Raw genomic sequence first — 15,952 nt, forward strand, 5'->3', positions numbered from 1 at the left:
GTCTTGAAAACAATTCTGATATACCAGTTTTATTTTTCGTGTGTGTGTGTGTGTGTGTGTGTGTGTTCATGTTTTGTTTGATAAGCAAGAGGATATTTTCAGTACCTGCTACTATATCTTGTGCAGAAAAGGAACTTTCCCCCCTATCTTTTAAAAAACAACTAAAGAAGCAAATGAAAAAATAGTAGATAAAAAGAGAACATGGAAGAATTCTTTTTCCTAGTTTGTTTTGATGATGCGCAGTAGCTGATAGATTAGTTTTCCATTGCTGCTGTTACAAATTACTACAATTTAATGGCTTAAAACAATACAAATTTATTATTTACAGTTTTGTAGGTCAGGAGTCTGACACAGGTCTCAGAGGTCTAAAATCAAGATGTCAACAGGGCTGCATTTCTTTCTGGGGGCTTCAAGAGACAATCCATTTTCTTGCATTTTCTAGCTTCTAAAGACCACCCACATTCCTCTACTCATGGCTTCCTCGTTTCATCTTCAAATCCAGGAAATTCACACCTATCTGACCACTCTTCTGTAGTCACACATCCCTCTGACTACAGCACGGAAGGAAGCTCTGTTTTTAAGGACATATGTCATTACATTGTGTCCACTTAGATAATTCATTGTACTCTCAGCCACTTAAAGATTCTGAACTTAATCACACCCCAAATTCACTTTTTTTGTGACCTGGTTTGGGTCATGATCCCAGAATCCTGGGCTTCCTGCTCCACGGGAAGCCTGCTTCTCCCTCTCCCACTCACCCTGCTTGTGCTCCTTCTCTAGCTGTGTCTCTCTCTGTCAAATAAATAAATAAAATCTTAAAAAATATATATACCTACCATTATACACTGGAGAAAAATAGTGTAATATTATTGCTGCAAATGGTAGTTAGCCACCTTGGGAAGCCTCGTTTTAGCTCATTGAGGTTTTTTTGTTGTTTACCTTCATAAACACACATATATGTATACCTGAATACTTGAATCTTGAATACTAGGCAAGATTCTTTAAATATTTAAATAGTTAATTTTTGCAGTTGCTTTTACTAAAATAAAAGCTGAAAGTCTTGCAGATTTTACCAACTGTTGACATTGTGGGCAGTTGCTGGGAACAGCTTCTAAACACAGGTGGAAATAAAGAACTCTCTCTCTAGTCATTGGTGAGAATATTGAGCTCAAGACCACAATCCTCTGGTTTCTCACAACTCTGTTTCCCTCAGTTAGAAAGGAAATTCCTGATTAGCCAGGCTTATTTCTATTACTTGGATGTATTTTAGGTCCATTATCCAAAACAAAATGACTTGGAAGAAGTTGCCTACCTATACTAAGTTCCTAGAGCTGCCATAACGAATTATCTCAAACTGGTTAGGTTAAAACCACAGAAATTTATTCTCTCAGAATTTTGGAGGCTGGGACTTGCAAAGGAAGAAATTAGAAGGGTTGGTTTCTTTTTAGAGATCTGTGGGAGAATCTGCCCTTTGCCTATGTCCTATCTTCTGATGACAATCATCAGTCTGTGGAGGTCCTTAGCTTGTAGCATCTTCCATCTTCACATGGCCTTTTCTGGTGTAACTGCAGCTGTGTCCAAATTTCCTTCTTCTTGTAAGGACATCAAGCACATTAGATTAATGACCTCATCCTAACTTAATGAAATCTACAAAGATTCTGTTTCAAAATAGGATCAAATTCACAGCTACTGGGGGTGAGGATTTCAACATATCTTTGGGCAGAGGGGACATACAATCATACTACCCTACCTGTCGAAGAATTTAAAGTTATGTTGGGAACCACTTAAGCCAAGAATTCACTTAGGCCTCACTTTCTGGACACATTATAAAATTTAGTGATTTGACTTCACTGTGAAGACTATTACCTCGTGCATCAAAGACCTTCCTGGTAGAAATCAAGGAAAATGTTCAAGTCAGACATTGGCTATTAAAATATTAGATGTATAATTCTGTCTTCGATCTCATCTATATATTATTATAATCTCATCAACCATGTAAAACTTATATTCTTTACCCTTCTGTGTTATCTGGGTACCCCCAGGTTCCCCTACACCTGATTTAACAATTACTTCATCAATGGCTGTTTCATGTCTTCCTGTGAGCTCAGCACCATACTGAAGAGCTAGGAGGAACTGGAAATGCTGTAAATGTGATATTAGAAGACATCAAAAAATCTAATCTTCCTATTGTGCTCAGAGGAGGAAACTAAGACCAAAGAGGTTAGTTGTTTCTTAAGTTAACCTTTTAGTTGGTGACAGAGTCAGATATCCCTAGGTATCAGTTGTGTCTTGCTTACTGTTTTTGCTCAATTGACTATTACACTGTAATGCCAGTATAACTCACAAAAATATGTGTGGGGTAGTATCATTTCAATTTTTGCTCTCCATCCCTGATTACAGTCAACATGGAGGAGAAGGCTCCCAATTTCATTGCCAAGAGAGAAATCCTCCCCTCTGCATTTCACTCTAAGGACCTAGAAGTACATTGTAATTTGCCAATATGGCAAATGTGTGTTATTATCACTCTGTACTCTGTCTAATAAATAAACATGTGGGAAAAGACAAAACCTCTTTTGGGTTCTATGCAGCTGCTGAACTCTCTCAAAGTCGGCTTTCTTCACACTACTCTTATAGTTCTCAACATTTCAGTTTGCTCAAAAAAGCACTGAAGGGTTTGCATGGGCTGGTGCTAATGTCTAGCTCTGAATATAAAAAAGATAGTTATCCATAGAACAATCACATTCTTGATCAAATAATGATTTATGTCCTTAAAACTGGGCAATAAAAATTCAGATTGACTTCTTGTAAGTTACACCTTCTTCACTGCAATTCACTTATGCTTTCTCCAATTTTCATTTTCTGTACAATCAGAAATCTCAAGCACTATTGTGGCTTTATACTTGCAGGAATAAATTTTAAGAGGGAGCTTGATTAATTTTGCCTCAATCTCTTTTTTTAAAATCAAAGAGGAAATATTTCACAGTATGAAAGTATCTTTGCAACACTAAATATGTTCATTTATCAAGCTAGGTATCCATAGTCCAAGAAATAGGAAGGATTAAGAGACTATAAAGGAGAAAGGAAAATTTAGTCAAAAATAAAGGTAAAGTGGGGCACCTGAGTGGCTCAGTGGGTTAATGCTTCAGCCTTCAGCTCAGGTCACCCTGGGATCAAGCCGTGTATCAGGTTTTCTGCTCAGCAGGGAGCCTGCTTCCTCCTCTTTCTCTGACTGCCTCTTGACCTCTGTCTGACAAATAAATAAATAAAATCTAAAAAAAAATAAAAAAATAAAGGTAAAGCAATCCAGTTAAAAATATTTTAACTTAGTTACTAAGCCAAATATTTATTAAGAATATTGGTATATAGGGGTGCCTGGGTGGCTCAGTGGGTTAAGCCGCTGCCTTCGGCTCAGGTCATGATCTCAGGGTCCTGGGATCGAGTCCCGCATCGGGCTCTCTGCTCAGCGGGGAGCCTGCTTCCTCCTCTCTCTCTCTGCCTGCCTCTCTGCCTACTTGTAATCTCTCTCTGTCAAATAAATAAATAAAATCTTAAAAAAAAAGAATATTGGTATATAATTTTTATAATTACTGCTATTATTATATCAAAACTACTTGATGTGTGTGGGAGGCTCAGTCAGTTGAATCAACTCTTGATTTTGGCTCAGGTCATGATCAGGGTTGTAGGATCGAGCCTCTCCTTGGGCTCTGCACTCAGTATGGAGTCTGCTTGAGATTCTTCCTCTCCCTCTCACTCTGCCCCTCCCCACATGTGCATGTACTCTCTCTCTAAAATAAACAAAACCCTTAAAAAAAGTATAATTATTATTATTTGATAGACCAATAATTTGAACAAAAAATCATCTATATAAAGTAGCTTAGAGCCCATAACTCATATCTTTAATAGAGAAATGGTTGAGTTATTTCTGGAAGAAAAACAGATAATTTCATTTTCAAGCTACATTAATTCATTAACTTCAATCTACAAAAATAACTCTGCAGAGACACAATGTGACATAACATTCAAATCAAGAACTCTGACATTAGATTTCCTGGATTCAAGGCTAGACATCATAAAGTACTTGCCATATTACCTTGAGCAAATGAATTGAGCTTAATAAGCCTTCCTCAATTTTCTTGTATATCAAACAAAGATAATAAATAGTACCTGCCTCAAAGGTATTTTTGTGCAAATGTAATGAGATAGTGCACATAAAGTACTTGTAGTAAGTGTTCCACAGCTTATCTGTTATTACCTGCCTGCAAAAGCATTGTTAATAAGGTGCCTGGAACATAAAATAATGGAAAATGAAAAATAATGGAAAGAAAATGCAGCAAAATGTGAGCAGTGGTAAACATCAAAGTAGTGCAATTGTGATTATTTTTCTTTTTTCCATTTTTAAATCCACTTATATTGTATTTAAAACAGAATATGATTTTATGAAAGTCATTAGAGGAAATATGTTACAACAGAAAACTTTGTTATTCTTAATATTTTTCTATGTATGGAATCTTTAATTTCTAGAAATAAACAACTTCCAGTCAACACATACACTTCTCACTCTGAGATGAGGCTTTACCACTGCCTAAACCCCACACAGCACATGCAGAGAACTCACTGCTTGACATTGATTCAACCAGCCCCTTACAATTAATTACAAGTTCTGCTTTAAAAACATTCTTAGGATTAGAAACTCACGTTCTGCAGAATTCAAGGAAAATAGAGCTGACTTATTTGTATAAGATATGTATTGCTGTTATATCAAATGCTGGATCTGCATTAAACATTTCTTTGTAATATACTGTCCAAATCTGATCTTACTAAATTTAACTGCTACTAACTGAGTATTGTGTTAAGGAACTGGGGTAAATAGATATTCATTTAATTTTGGGGATGACTTTTTTGACATTAAGATTATTCATGTCAATTTTGATATCTGAAAATCTAAGTAAAAAAATATGTGACTTCAGGTGGAGGGTGGGAAAAACCTATCCACTTATTTCTTAACAATAAGAAATTAAAAAATAATTAAAGGCAACTTACACAAACACATTTAGTGAAAAAAACTATGTCCATACAAAAGAAACTTCCTTGGAAACAATTAGTAGATTTATGAATAACTCACTTTAGAAGTACTCAGAAGTCATACATAATTACCATGTTAAAACTGATTATTTGATTTCTTACATGAATTTTGAAACAATATTTTGTAAAAAGAACAGAAAGTTTATACATAAAGATAGGCAAGAAGCTTTTCATATTTTTTTAAAGATTTTATTTATTTATTTGACAGAGAGAGCACAACAGGCAGGCAGAGAGAGGGGGGAAGCAGGCTCTCTGCTGAGCAGAAAGCCCGATGCGTGCCTTGATCCCAGGACCCTGAGACCATGACCCGAGCTGAAGACAGAGGCTTAACTCACTGAGCCACCCAGGTGCCCCTTTTCATAACATTTCTTTCTTTTTTTTTTTAATTTATTTGATACAGAGAAAGAGAGAGATCAAAAGTAGGCAGAGAGGCAGGCAGAGAGAGAGGGGGAAGCAGGCCCCCCACCAAGCAGAGAGCCCAAAGCGGGGCTCGATCCCAGGACCCTGAGATCATGAACCTGGGCCGAAGGCAGAGGCCCAACCCACTGAGACACCCAGGTGCCCCATAACATTTCTTAATAAGGTTACAAAAGATGAGAATTTGGCCATGACCCATTCAATTTAATCTAATTTGATTTCCTTTCTTCCCCCTGGTAGTATTTCCAAGAAAGTGGCTCATTTTCTCCCTTGGAATTTAAAAATGTAAAATATCAGCATACTATTGGACTCGCCTTCTCTGGAGATACATGAATAGAGAAGACAGACAAACACAGAGTGTGACCCCTAACATTTTGTACAGGAGAAATTAGGTAAGAAATAAGTGTCAAAGATACCATGAAGTGACAAGTCATAAATAAAATCTAGCAATCCGTGACTTCTTTTCCTTTGCCCAAGTCTTCAATCTTTCACAGTCTGTAAGAAGAAGGACTAGCCATAGTTGTCTCTTGAAGATGATAAGTAGAGTTTTATGCACTGGCTGCACTCAATGACTTTTTTTTTTCCCCTATAGATAAGGACCACCTGCTTATTTATATCCCTGAAATATGTTATTCTCAATATTACACACATCAGTTCAAAGTATGAGTAACCCTGGAGGCACAAGTGATTAATGAAATGAAATGTATGAAAAAACAAATGAAAAAGTATGAACAAATAAAGCGCTATTTACCTCCTACAGAGATTTGTGATCACCAACCTAAGCAAGAAAGCACTTTGAAATATTGTTTAGGCTATTCGTCTGAAATTTTTACAAGATCAGATGCAGACATCTCCAAATAGAGAAGGTGAGAGTCAGAGATTTTGTCCCCCTCCAACAACCAAATGTATAATTTGTAAATATTTTTCATCACCAAAAATAGTGCACATATTTTCCATTATCTTTAACTGCAAAATATTCTTATTCCCATTAAATCTTTTTTTAAGGACTTTTTTTCTTTGTAATATGCTAAGAAACCTGCGTTTTGTTCTTGGCAAATAACCTTGACCAACTGCAGAAGGAAATGCTTGTCCACACTGTTGTCCAGACGTAAATATATGTATATTTACTAAAATAAAGATATATAATATGTATTTTATATATTAAATAGTATATATTATATATGTATATATTTAGAGCTATCTGACAAAATCCCATAAATGAGAGATGAATAAAATTACAGAAAATGAGGAATAAATAAGAATGTCAGGAACCAGTGATCCCATTACTTGAATCATGTGGAATTTGGTAGTACCCATTCACGACAGGTGGAAAGCAGACAGTCTAGTAACATTTATTATGATTCATTCTTATTATGGGTTCCTTACCTGAAATTATAAAATATTAGCTAAGAGTTTTGTAATTAGGTTCAAGTTATCACAATTCTAGCTTTGTGAAACGTTGTAGTTTTTGCTACTATTCGTTCAGATAAAATAATTTTTTGTAAAATATGATTAAATATCAGCTCCAATCTGTAAAAGAGACCATTTACCCTGAGGAATAAGGAAAAACAGAAATTCATCCAATACTGAATTTCTGGAATTAAAAGGGATACCTGCTATCATGACAGATATCTTTGAAAGAAACTGTGAAAATTATTTCATAGCCACACAAACAAAGGAAATGCCACTCAAATGGTACTCTTTTGCAAGTTTTTTTAGATATTCCTACTACCTACCTGGATTTAGGGAATGGGTTAATCCTCAGCAAAAGAAAAAATTAACATCATCTCAAGGTTATTGAGAATCAAAGTTAAAATCTACCAAGTGATTAATTTGCTCTAATTAAATGTAATTCTGCAAAAGCGTTTGGAAATCCAATGGTCTGTAAAAATGGTAAATAAATGTTCCCTAACTGTTGCATGTGTTTTAACTGTGATTTCAGTACTTGCTAATATTCCCTTATGCTTGTCTGATATTGCTTATAACAGATTGATTATGAGTTTCCCAGTCAGTTTCCAGGTTTCACACCAAATGTCTGTGTTTGAAGATAACATAGAGAAGAGTATATGCTGTGTGTTTGGAGATGGGGTAGGAAAAAACATACGTCAAGTTGGAAATGTCGATTAGTCAAAAGAGAAGCACAATTTTTATTTCCTGCTAGTAAGTTCAGGCAGGCAAATATCTTGACCCAGATTTAAGAGTTCTAGGAAGTACTTGTTACCATTGGTTCCTAAGCTAGAAGTTCCAGTTTTCACAACTGGTCTTGTTCCTTTATTTCTCCTTCAGGGGGATGGGAGTTGGAGGGTGCTAGAAACACATGGCCCAGGGGCAGAAATGGGAGGTGGTTATTGAAGCAATACCCACCTGGACTGAAGGAGAGCCTTATTTTCTCCAGTGTGGCTGAAAAATTATTGTAAATATTCTAAAATACTAAAGAAAATAACATCTTTAATGAGAAGACATTTCATAAAGAAAAATATTGATCCAAATTTAACTAATATTTTGGCTCATATGGATCATTTAGCTTATGTAATATCTAGTCCCTAATTGCTTTTATTAGAGATTCACTCGATAGTTTATTTCTGTTTTGTTTTTTGTTTTTTCAAAGATACCACAAAGTACTAGATCCTAGAATTTTGAAAGTGGATATTTCATTGCATTCATCTATGTAATCTCTGCAATGTTTGCCCAACACAGTGTCATAAACAAATGCTTATTACTATAATAAGGGATCAGACACATTTCACTGGTATTTTCTTACTTCTTATGATATGGAAGGTAGATCCTATAGCCACCGAGTGTACATAACTTATTCCATAGATTCCATGTCCAAGATGCACTGATTTTCTTTTAACCCCCAACTTCACCCATTTGCTCCAGCTCTATTTTGGGAGTTTTGTTTTCTTCTTTGTTTTTTGTTGTCTTTTTCTCAATGCTACTGCCATGGAGTGGTTAAGCAGGTAACAGAAGATGCAGGCATGGAAGGTCATCAATACATATATGTCATTGGATTGATTGAAAGTCACCAGGAAAGGCATAATGAGATAAGTCAAGAAAGGTATGGCAGGAAGAAAAAGGTATGTAAAATACAACGCACACTGGTGCTTCAGGTATGTTTGATCACCCACTAAACATAGAATAAGAATTTCTGATATAAAACATGATAATCTAAAATTTACTGTACAGTTTGATCTTTATGTTCCCGGAGTCAGAACCTGCCATCATTTGTGTTATTTACAGACACTAGTTAGTGAGAAGAGAGCAGCCTGAGGCTCTCTGTTGGGATGTTCACTAAAATATCCTCCCTGACATGGGAGTAGTTTCCTCATTAAAGTCCCAGGAGTTTCTGTTTTTAAGCTCAAAAATTTAAAAAGGGGATTTTTCAAATTTGATTCTTCTCTTTGCCAAATAAAGATATTCTTCCATAGAACAAATTGGAAGATCAGTCTGTTAGGTTTTGTGGAAGATTTAAAAAAAAAAAAGAAAAGAAAAGAAAAGAAAAAACTTTAGAATCAAACATTAGGCCAGGAAGTCTCATTAGGAAAATTATAAATCAATTTGTTTATATTTGAGTTATTAAATATAACTGTTCATATCAAAAGTCTATACCATGATGATAGGTATCTGAAAATGTATAACTTCTCTAATGGATCATTCCATAAAGTATGCTAAGAGAGGAGTTCAAGCCAAACTTGACTTAATATCCTATTGATTAGACCATATTACATGCAATAAAGTCTTTGAGTATTAATTATTCTTTCTTGTCATGTAAAGATTGTTCCCTAGGGCTGGGTTGAGAGAGAGAGAGGAAAAAACTTCAAGGAATATTGAAAAGTCCAAAGAATGGGGCACCTGGGTGGCTCAGTTGGTTAAAGCTTCTGCCTTCAGCTCAGGTCGTGATCCCAGGGTCCTGGGATGGAGCCCCACACTGGGCTCTCTGCTCAGCAGGAAGCCTGCTTCCCCCTCTCACTCTTTCTGCCTGCCTCTCTGCCTACTTGTGATCTCTGTCTGTCAAATAAATGAATAAAATCTTTAAAAGGAGAAAAAAATTTAAAAAAGAAAAAGAAAAATCCAAAGACTGCTTTAAGAAACTTAGATTTCCCAAGTAATGTGAATGTCAAGTTAATCTTTTTTTTTTTCTTAGACTGTGTTTCAGTATATACTTGCCATCTCCAATTTCTCTCCCTACATTTTTTTTTTTTAAACCACTCCACTTGGACCACCACTATTCCAATGAAACTGTTTTTAAGATCACTAATGAACTGTCAATTCTCAGTCTTCATACTCAAGTTTCTTATGCCTTTCTCTTTGCTATATTTTGTTTTTAGTGTCTTGGTTCCAGGACACTAAAATAGTTTGGTTTTCCATCTCTCTTGATGGTCCCTCCCTTTCAGGCTCCTCATGCCTAATAAATCCTTCAATCTTAAAATTTCCAAATGTGAACCTCTCTGCAGCTTAAAACCTGTCCAACCTGAAGTCTTCTTCATCTTGGTCCTCACTGATGCTTCTGTATGTCTCATACCCACAAGCAATCTGCTAGTTCCACCTTCAAAATGCATTCAGCATCTGATCACCTTCCTTCACAGTCACTGCTCACATCATGGTCCAAGCCATCATCATGGCTCACCCAGATCACAACAACCACCTCCTGATTGGCCTCTGTGCTTCTACTCTCACCCCTGTACTATATTCTTCACACATCAACAGAGCCTATTAAAAGGAAAGTTATCACCCTTGAAATCCTTCAATGTGTATAAAAGTCAAAGTATATACAATGGTATACAAGTCCTTCCATGGTTCAACCCTTTGATACTTCTCTAATACTATCCCTTGCAAATCTTCTCATGGCTTCCTTTGCTCCAGTCATGCTGGCCTTCTTGTTCTTCTCAGAACACAAGAGTTATTACTTCGGTACCTTTGAATGAATGTTCTCTCAGTTTGCAGTGCTCTTCTCCCAAAACACGTAACTCCGTCCCTCCCTGCTTTCAAACATTTCCTAAATGTCACCTGCTTATGGAGGTTTTCTAAATCACTCATTTTAAAATTACAACCCTCTTTATCCATTCATCTGTTGATGGACATCTAGGTTCTTTCCATAGTTTGGCTATTGTGGACATTGCTGCTATAAACATTCGGGTGCACGTGCCCCTTTGGATTACTACGTTTGTATCTTTAGGGTAAATACCCAGTAGTGCAGTTGCTGGGTCATAGGGCAGTTCTATTTTCAACATTTTGAGGAACCTCCATGCTGTTTTCCAGAGTGGTTGCACCAGCTTGCATTCCCACCAACAGTGTAGGAGGGTTCCCCTTTCTCCGCATCCTCGCCAGCATCTGTCATTTCCTGATTTGTTGATTTTAGCCATTCTGACTGGTGTGAGGTGATATCTCATTGTGGTTTTGATTTGTATTTCCCTGATGCCAAGTGATATGGAGCACTTTTTCATGTGTCTGTTGGCCATCTGGATGTCTTCTTTGCAGAAACGTCTGTTCATGTCCTCTGCCCATTTCTTGATTAGATTATTTGTTCTTTGGGTGTTGAGTTTGTTAAGTTCTTTATAGATTTTGGACACTAGTCCTTTATCTGATATGTCGTTTGCAAATATCTTCTCCCATTCTGTCAGTTGTCTTTTGATTTTGTTAACTGTTTCCTTTGCTGTGCAAATGTGGTATATATACACAATGGAATACTATGCAGCCATCAAAAGAAACGAAATCTTGCCATTTGCGACAACTAGAGCGTATCATGCTTAGCGAAATAAGTCAAGCGGAGAAAGACAACTATCATATGATCTCCTTGATATGAGGAAGTAGTGGTGCAACATGGGGGCTTAAGTGGGTGGGAGAAGAATTCATGAAACAAGATGGGATAGGAAGGGAGACAAACCATAAGTGACTCTTAATCTCACGAAACAAACTGTGGGTTGCTGGGGGGAGGGGGGTTGGGAGAAGGGGGGTAGGGTTATGGACATTGGGGAGGGTATGTGCTTTTGGGTAAATTGGAAGGGGTGGTGAACCATGAGAGACTATGGACTCTGAAAAACAATCTGAGGGGTTTGAAGTGGCAGAGGGGTGGGAGGTTGGGGTACCAGGTGGTGGGTATTATAGAGGGCACGGCTTGCATGGAGCACTGGGTGTGGTGAAAAAATAATGAATACTGTTTTTCTGAAAATAAATAAATTGGAAAAAAAAAAAAAGAGGGGAGGTGGCTGGGTGTGATGGGTGAAATAGATGAGAGGGATTAATGAGTGCACTTATGATGAGCACAGGGTGATGTATGGAAGTGTTGAATTGCTTTATTGTACATTTGAAACTAATATGACACTGTATGTTAACTGGAATTAAAATAGAAACTTTAAAAAAAAAAAATTACAACCCTCACCTTGGCAGCCCTGGTCTCCTTTAAGTAATTCTAGTTGTCTTTTTCCATCCTACTTACAACCCTTCAACATTCCACACCATTAATTCTTTTATCATCTGCCTCTTCTTTTAGAATGTTAGCTCTAGGAGGGCAGGGATTTATAAATTACTATTTATAAATTATAATCTCAGTAAATTCTTTTAATTAATAAATGATTCATTTTGCAACAACACCACACTATTTTCTCATGAAAGACTAGGATTTAGTACCCTATAGTGGTCCTGATCTCTCTATATATAAATTGCTTCTTTCCTGCTCCACAATTGTCTCAATTTCTCCTTCCATTTGAGTGCCTGACAAGGCATGTATCTGTAGTTTATGAATCGCTGTTCTAAAAACTAGAGTCAGACCCACCCCACCCAAGAAGGGATTCACTAACCACTACTCAAACTTCTTCAGAAGCAGAAAACTTGGGAATAGCTTTGATTGTGAGAAAATTTCTTAAATTGGAACTCAATGAGTCTCCCTTTCACTTACAACCACAGGTTCAGTTATTGTTTTTGAGGAAAGGCCTGAATAATTATTTTTACTCTTCCACATGAAGACTCTTCAGGTATTTGAATATAAAAATATTTTCCATTTGCTTCCAAAGTCCTCTAATCTTTTGCAAATAGCATCCATTCCTCCTATTAATTAAATGGCTTAAAATTTTTAAATATAACATTTAGAACAACTTACAGCACTTACTCTACAGCAAACACAGCACTAGTAGGCATACCAAATGCAGGATCTTATTTAATCCTCAATGACACCTCTATGAGGCAGACACTACAATTTCCAGTCTTACCTCACAGATGAAGAACCTGGGCTTCAGTAGAGCCTAGCAATTTGTCCAAGGACACAGGGCAAGAAAGTAGCCCAGCTGGAATTCAGTGTCAGGCTTTGTCTAACCCCAGTATTGGATTCTTATCTACTGTACTTTCTGTCTCTTGCAAAATTACTAAACAATTAAAACATCTGATTTCCCAGTCATTTCCCAAGGAACCATAGAGCCTATAATCTTCCCAGTCAGACTCAGGGATTGGAATCCCCAGTTTACTTCTCACCAGCTGTGTGCAACAAACTTTCATGCTTTGGGTACTGTTTACTTCATTGGTAAAATATGATAATAACAAGAAAATTAGCCAACTTAATATATGGGGAAACCCAACCTAGCAGTTAAGAGCACTAGCTCTAGAGTCCAACACTTGGTTTAAATTCAACACCGCTCCTATGTGTTATGATCTTGGGTGAGCTTCCAGTTTCTCTCAGGCTCAGACTTCTCACTTGTATGTCAGAAATAATGATAGTACATCCCTCACAGATTGTTAGGAGACTTAAAAGAGAAAATCTTCACGAAACATTTGTCACATAGAAAGTGCCAGATAAAACTGAGCTATTATTTGTATTACATAAAAACATCAAGCAGCTACAAATTCTAATTACTAATATAGGTAAATAGAGCAAGTTTCCTTGACACATGACAAAACAGAAATATGTAAACTAAGTTACAAAATCAAAGTTATACCAAGAATAATGATCTTGACAATAAAATAAAATGGTTAAAATTGACTTGCTTAAAAGCAGAATTAAAGTGTAAAACCAGATTTAGTGAGTTGTTACTTGTAGAGATACATCATAATTCAAATAATACAGAACCAAAAAATAAAAATATAGTGAATATAAAAATAACATATTTATGTTACAAATACAGGGCACAGAAAAAGTACTTAAAGTCTATGTGAGACTAAAGAAAAACTCAACAATAATATTAAAGAGGAAATTTCTACCTAAATATTATCAGTCTATGATAGGAAGTCATTTGATATTTTTTTAATTGTAAAGATAACATTAACATATATACAAAATTTTCTAAGATTCAGAGAATATACCCACTGCAACTACCCAGGCAATATTTACCAAATGTAGTAAGATATAAAGAACATCTCAAATAAAACTCATAAATAAGTCTACAGACTATCCTTGATTATCATAATAAAACCAAACAGTTATTTTATTCATGTAACAGAGCTGATTCCTCATCACTTTAATTTTAAAAAGGGGGAAGTTAAAATTTAAGACTATTTGCATTTCTTAATACACCATGTGAAAGTTTTGGGTTGAGGTTGAGGCCTTTTTTTGTTGTGTGTTAAAGCAGGCAGAGAGTCGCAAGATCAAACTAATATATGAAGAAGCAGAATAGCCTTAGTACTTCTGTTAGATAAATAGTCCATGTGCCCAGGAGGAAAAGAGTGATATACAGGTATGCTAATTTTTTCTCTCTTTTCACTTGTATGTAGTGAGTAACAAAACTACTAAAATTATTCAAATTTATTTAACCTCCAAAACATTCTCTTAAACTTGATTTGCCTTCTTTAACTTTTGAGGTTCCTCAGGAAATTGTCAGAGATTCTCTTCTCATCTGTCTCTGTCCCCTTTACTTAGATGACCACTCTTTTTAAAATACTTCATATGAATTCATTATTTTTATGTTTTATTTCCCCTTCAACTTTGGAAATTTATAGGCATTGTCTTTTTGATTATTGCCACTTTTCTCTCTTTCCAATCCTAGCTTTTTGGAACTCCTAATAGATATGTGTTTGTCCAATTCATGCTATCTTCCATAAAGAAGTTATCTTTAAGGCCTTCGATTGTCACCAACAATTATAATCTGTGATATTTCCTCAGCTCTACCTTCCATATCTTAAGTTTTGTAAAGAAAGAACCTACTATTTAATTTCCACTGCATTTGTAATTTCCCTTTTTATAGTTGTTGTTTCAAGAATTCCATCTTATCTTTTTCTTTTTTTTTTTTTGTCCTGGTTTCTCATTCTTGTTCTGTATTTGTTTTAATTTTTTTAAAAGATTTTATTTATTTATTTGACAGAGATCACAAATAGGCAGAGAGGCAGGCAGAGAGAATGGGGAAAGCAGGCTCCCCACCGAGCAGAGAGTCCAATGCGGAACTCAATCCCAGGACCCTGGGATCATGACCTGAGCCGAAGGCAGAGACTTCAACCCACTGAGCCACCCAGGTGCCCCTATTTTAATATTTTTAATTATCTTCCTCATTACTGATTATGTCAGCTTTATGTTATTCATTGTTTCATATGATTAGAGCAATAATTCTCCTATGTATTGTGTCTGTCAACTTTGTTTCATGATCAATGATTTCTTTATAGTTTAATTTCAATTCTGCACTTCTTTGAGAGGGATTTAGTTTTGGCTAGAGTCTGTTTGCTGACTGGTTATGGGAATGATCCTCAGAGGAAGTTTTGCATCACTCTTCTATTTATCCCTTGGGTATTGTAAGGACCAACTTTTATATTAATTTCTCAGCTGGGTGACTCTGGCCTTCTCGGATACTGTGAAGTTCAACTCCAAACCAAAATGGGACATAGCCTCAGGCTTCTGACTGCTTGGAGGAGCCTAGTTCCCAGACACTAAAAAAATATGAGTTTCCTCATCAACTGCTGGGTCATGGGGCAGATATTTACGTCCACTTTTCATTTCTATGGTTCAGACTTTATGAAAGAGTATTTTTCATAAAGAGTTCTGACTCTTTGCCTTGCATAGTCCGTATATAGTAACTGAAAATCCAGTCCTGTGCTATTTTTATGAGTAGTGAGGAACCCCTCCAACTCCAGTATCAAAGCTACAGCAGCATCAGCTCCATGTTTATTTAAAGTTTTATCCTTTATTATTATTATTATTCTATTGCATAGGTCTTTTTTTTCTTTCTATGTTTTCAGTGTTAAATTTGTGATATTTTATACTTTATCAAACATTCCAGAGTGGGAGAGTTGCTGCATATACTTGATACACCATTTTGCTGAAACCTAAACTCCTGAACTGGATGATTTCTTCTTCTTTCATGGATTTTGAATTTCATCTATATTCCATCAATTCCAAAAGTATATTTCAAAGATAGTCATTCTGAATCAGTGGTGGTTTTACCCCCCAAGGACATTTGGCAAAGTCTGGAGATGTTCGCAATTGCCATAACAAGAGGACAGTGTTGTTGGCATCTAATGGGTAGAGGTCAGAGATGCTGTT

The sequence above is a fragment of the Neovison vison genome, chromosome 11 (genome assembly GCF_020171115.1).
Source record: "Neovison vison isolate M4711 chromosome 11, ASM_NN_V1, whole genome shotgun sequence".
NCBI lineage: Eukaryota > Metazoa > Chordata > Mammalia > Carnivora > Mustelidae > Neogale > Neogale vison.